The sequence below is a fragment of the Trichoderma gamsii genome, assembly GCF_001481775.2.
Source record: "Trichoderma gamsii strain T6085 chromosome Unknown Scaffold_2.2, whole genome shotgun sequence".
In the NCBI taxonomy this organism is placed as follows: domain Eukaryota; kingdom Fungi; phylum Ascomycota; class Sordariomycetes; order Hypocreales; family Hypocreaceae; genus Trichoderma; species Trichoderma gamsii.
The window spans coordinates 1,523,404-1,529,403 of NW_020171339.1; positions in this window are offsets into that span (position 1 = coordinate 1,523,404).

A 6,000-nucleotide genomic window follows, 5' to 3' on the forward strand; every position below is an offset into this window, starting at 1 on the left:
GAGAAAAGCTTCAATTACGTATTTCAACGGTCGCTTCTTGAGTGTTGATTGGAAATTATGGAAAATGCTGCTCCTGCTGGTTGATGCTAGTGCTAGGTGGGATTACTACGCATGCCGGGTATTGTAAGTAGCTTCTTTAATTCTTCCATCGAATCAGTTCCCGAAAAGTATTTGACATCCAATCTGAGACTTTTTTTTTTTTTTTTTAAATCAACTTGTTACCGTGGTGGTTGGTATTATAGACGTATACAGGCACCGAACAAGTAGATATGATTCTACGTGAGCATAAATTTGCAGTATTTCATCAGGTACATCTGGTCCTTGAAATCGAGATCAGGTACAGTCCTTTGCTGCACTGGCCTTTGCAGCTTGGGTTGAGTCTAGACAGTTGTTTGTACATGACCCTTCTGCGAATCCTATGGAGCATACGTGATGAAATGATGAAATGCGTTCAAACAGACACGGCAAAGGCGATTAAACTGCCAGGATGGGCCGGGTACCGCGACATTCAGGAGATTTTGAAAACGAGGCAACCTACACGGTTGAATGAGTCCGGTGCTGTGGTTTGAACACAGCCAGCGTAGCTGCTGCAGCTTCAGTAAGAAAGAAAGGGCTAGTCATCGTTCCAGATCTATTGTCCAGCACCCTAACCATGGCAAAGGCTATGACACGTACTGCGATTATTGCCAGGTGCCTACTTTCAAGTGTATAAGACAATTGAATAGTAGTCCAATTTAAATGCAGACAGACCGCCTTGCTGAGCTCAAGCTGGCCCTTCAAAAACTGCGCGAAATCACAACAGACAGAAAAGATAAGACATCAACCGCACTATTAGAACTGAGATCTATGAATACGCACCCATATTTGTTAAAATCTGGGCTCTACACAATGCACAGATTGTTCAGCTTGGTGTCCCATTCGAGCTCACACTCTCAGCGGTGGCTACGATGAAGGCGTGGAACGATAGATTGGCGAGAGCAGCTTTCAGCTTCGGAAACAAGGATGAACGGGCAAACAAAGACTAGAAGACTCTAATCACCATCAAAGATAGCGCCGACCTGCACACCAAGCTCCGCGAGTTTCGCACATATCAGTACCTCCCTCTAGCCATATACCACTGGGTCAACCCAGATCCTGTGGTTCAAAATGGCGTATGAGAAAACGACGGCAATGATGAGAATAAGAATGGCAAGGCCTCGGCCAGCACGGAGCAGAACCATAACCCTGTAGTTGATACGCACATGACGGACATTTCTGACAGAGAGCCACCCTCCAGCCCAACCCTGAATCTCAAATACCTTTCGACCCCAGCTGGGCGCCCATGGCCCGCGATCTGTGAATCATCATGGAGAACAGCCCTTTTGACACCTACAGAAACATTGAGTACTACACCGAAGAGACTCAGATACACACTATTGGACGCCAAATTGAGGCACATTTCTCCACTGCGCTTAAAGCAGAGGCAGGCACAAGCAGGCACAAGGGCAGCAGGGGAACACTGATATCCCAAGGTACAAGTATGCTCAGATGGAACTGAAATTCCGCCCCAACAGACCAAGCACTACCGCTGCAGTAGAGATAGTATGCTCTGATATGCTTGTTGAAGAGCGACGGTTGAAGACACTCTCCCCGAACGCACAATTGTTTACTCCTGACAAGCCAAACGCCATGAACGCCCTGGATTGGCCGATATCCCTGACTGTATAAATAGAATAATTATCTACTCATAAAGCGATGAGCTCGGAAGATGGTTCAATAGTCAGAGCGAAACACCGCGCCTCAATCGTCCGAACACAATCGTTCATGATAAGCCGGCAATCTCTAATTCTCGATAGTAAGCATGCGTTCCTTCTAGTAAAATTATCATTACTCGCCAGTAACTTCATTGCTGAACCGGAGACTCTATAATGAATACAGTACGTTAGGCTATATACAGATACCGTATACTCAGTCCTATTGTCATGATATCGCGAACATTAAGATTCATCGTGTCGGGCCTATAAGCCACCAGTGTGGTTAATTCCCAGATGCGTAAACGTACCTACCAGATCCATCTTATGCAAAAACAAGAAAGAAAGAAATGTGCCAAATTCAGATTCACCCTTTATTGTCATGGTCGTAATTGAGAGAGTCACTTTAAGCGGCGCAAGTCTCACTGAAGCGGAAATTTAGCGCCATCTCATGAAAAGGCAGTCGATATTTGGAATTGAACTCTGAAAATATCATGGACAAAATGGAATTTAGAATGTTTCGTGCTTTAGAGAGCCTTGACGGTTCCTCTCTGGACAGAAATCATCCGTTTGCGGCTTTCGAGGCGAACGACCTATGTCCATTCTTTGGGCTCCAGGTCCTCAGCAGAACTGCTATAGCACTAGGGAACGTAGAGAAGGACCAGACTTGAACCAGACTTGAAGGCAACAGATAACAATCGACATGATGTTACGACGCAAACTATGGAAAGAATCTCATAGCATCACGGCCAATGAAGGCTGTAACGTAGAGATGAGGCTTGGTGATGTATTCTCTAAGATCTAGGGTAAAGCCATCTCAAGCTTTATAAATGGCATGTATGAGTACTTAAAGGGGGCCATGTGATTTCGCAGAACACTCAATTATTCACATAATATAGGTTTCAGCTTATGGCCAGTAAAGAAGCATGCATAGACTTCGAGAGTACGTCTGATGCTGAACCACTTCACAACTGGGATACTCTCTATGTCTAATGCGTTGGTTGTGCAGCGCTCCAAAACTCACCTTTATCCCTTCCTCAATATACCGTGCTTTTATTCTTTCGCCTTCATTTACAAAAAGTCTACTACATATACTCATACTCTCAAGTAATAACCGAGAAGTGACCGGTGACACAGCCATATGTAGCTGCTAGCACGCCCCCTACAAATTTAACAGGCACTTGGCGCTATGTACCACGTATCATGCATTACTTTCACATTACGGGGTTAGCTCAATGCTATAAGAACTAGTCTCAGGCTTTTGTTAAGTTTTCGATGTTCGCAGTGACCTTACAGGGAAGCTCTTTAGCATTGCTAGGCAAGTTATCTCTATCATAGCTTTTTTCATCACTCATCATCGGCATCTCGAAGTGCTAAGTGCCCCATCGCTTTAGTGGATCTTGGGAGTTTGTGTCTCGGGGTAATTATTAAAATTTCCGACTTCAATGAGCTCATGATCGAGGCAGCCAAGCCTTACTGGCGAGTATCTGTTTCATAATGATCACGGAGGGCTATATAGAAGCTAACAAAACGGCTCTACGCATAGAAATCATCCTACACTAAAAGATTTTTCTTAGAAGCTATGTCAGCTTTAACAAATTAGCAAATCAGTATTTATATACAATGAGACGGGTAGGGTACCACGATTCAGATGAGCGCGCAGACAGTATCAATGTCAACGCTAGAATGAGTGAGAGAAATTAGGGAGCAACTATCGGCGCAGCTTCACATAATACGCGTATATCAAGCTAGAGCTATCCAAAAATTAGCTGTCAAAGCAGCGGCACGCCACTCGCCATTGGCAGATTGAGAGATACGCGTGTTTGTAAAGGGTGAGACAGGCAGCAAGGTTGGCTTTGCGTTGTTTGGCATTCAGCTATAGCAAGGATGCTCGTCAATCTTCAAGAATAGTCCATAGATAAATAGAGCAATAGATCAAAGCAGTATCGGCCATAGTGTATACAGCAACGATGATTTATGGTTAACCCACAAAACGTTGAGGCATGCTCTCTCACGAGCTGTTACAGCCAATCTCAATCTCGCCAAGACTATCATTCTCACCATTGACTATTAGCTCGATCATATATCGATATCCATTAACTGTATATAGATATGTTAATATAACCGGGGCGTTAACCCTATTCTAAACGATCTGATAGCATAAGCACTATCATTGTATTTATAGTATCTAGTACTATAGCAATGAGCTATGAGAGCTACTAACACCTGCTATTCACAGAACTATGCTTTAGACTCCAGGCAAGCAAGTTAGCCAAAAGCAATCCATTGCGCCGTAATTCCCTAGTCTTACTTCCGGCGCATGACTAAATAGCATCTAGAGCGTATGCTTTGCTCATCACGAGCGCATCGTGGTTGCTCTCTAACCTCACCGCGATTTCGAGCATCTCACCGACCGTTCTCAAGCTCGCACGCACTAAAACCCAAGTGCTCTCTAGCGGAACCAGCAAAAAAACAGAGCTAGGTAGCTATGACATCATGGCAGAAAAACAGCAATTGAGTTTCTCGGTAGCTCGTCGACTAAGGCACAGAAACGGAAAACAGGCCCCATCTAGAGAGCGCGTACGGTTTGTACGACTCATGGCCGAACGGTCGCGATGCGAGTCAGACGAGAGGAGTGTACAGATGAGATCTGCCGTACGACGTATCCGCGGATGCTTAATGCTGGGGCCGTACTATCCGGATTGAAGACTCTTGAGGCTACGGCTATTACGACATAGAAAAGCGAGAGAAGGGAGAAGTGACAGCAGAAGCTACAAGGGAAACAGACTACAGTGTGTGTGATAAGTATGACATGTTTCTACAGCTGATTCCCGGCTTGTCGTTGATGTACAAAACGACATCTCCAAGCCGGGTGCCCAGCAACGAGTAATTGTTCTATGCCAGTGCGAAAACATCTAGGTCAATGGGAGATGAACGGAGATGTCGATGGACGAAGCTATAAAAGCAACGCCATATCTGGCAGCAAAGTAAATAAAAAGATAAACAAAATTACTGCATCAGAACAGGCGGTTGTTGCCGTGCAAGAACCGAGGTTAGCAATTTAATCACAAAACATCGAACTCGAATCAAAAGAGTTCTTAGCAAAGCACAGAGCCGAGGACCAACGGACGTGGATATCAATCACGGCGAGGCCGTCAAAAGACATCCGCGTCCGCAAGTTCATGAATCTCCCGGATCTCGACTCCGAAAAGCTTTACCGAAGCCGCCGGAATAAAGTGGCGACGGGGTGTGGCTTTGGGTAAAGTCTCTCTTTCGGACCTACCGTCCCGAAGTGAGACCAAGGCAAAAACTCTGCCCAATTGTGCAGAAAATCTGCAAAAGACGGAAGGCAGAGAAGGGGCTTTTTCATTTCGACGATAAGGTCAAAAGAACACGAAAAAAAAACGCCCCCAGCTTCACAGCAGCCGAACCCCCTCCCCTCCTTGCGCGCGCTGCAATGTGAGGATGACATGATCCAGCTCTAGAGCAGGCCGAGGGGTTGCGAGGAACGTCATAGTGCAGTTGGATCAGAAGAAAAAAACAACATTTGACGAAAAGCCGCCGTGTGTGTGTGGGAGAGGGAAAGAAAAACTTCGGCAGTCAAAAAAAAGAGAGAGCAGCTTTTAACTGAGTGGTCGGCCAGCGCGCTTAGAAGGCGGGGCAGGATTTTTCGGTTTGGCTTGGGAATTTTTGTGATTGGAAAATCCAGCTCCACCCAGCCAATCACAAGGTCTGGATACGGGAGTCGACAGAGGGCAGAGGCACAGCCTTGGGCCGTTTGACAGACACTCTTTTTTTGCATTGCAGCAGCAATCCGGCCAACGACGGCAGTCACATCGAGTCACAGACATGTGCGCAATCTCTGGCTGCCCCCCACTGAAAGGGTTCGCGTGCCCATCTCCAGCCCGGCGCCGTTGTTTCGGGCAGCGTAGCATTTGGGTAGAGGTAGGTAGTATATCGGATTGAACCCATCGTGGGCAATCCAGAGCGCGCTCACGCTTCCAATTACACGGGCACGAGGACCCTTGGAGCGGGCGCTTTGGGAGGCGCCGGAGCAGACACTAGACTAGCAGCCTGGCAGCTGGGCGGCGCCTCCCAACTTCCCAAGCTCCGAAACAAGTGTGTCTTCAACGAAGCTGTCGCCTGCATGAAGATGAGGGGGATGCCGCACACACTCTACCGTACATACCTGACATGCAGATTCCTGCCTTACAGTAGCAGTAGGTAGCTTGAGCTTATACCTACTAGTAGCTTACCCATCGCCAAGTAG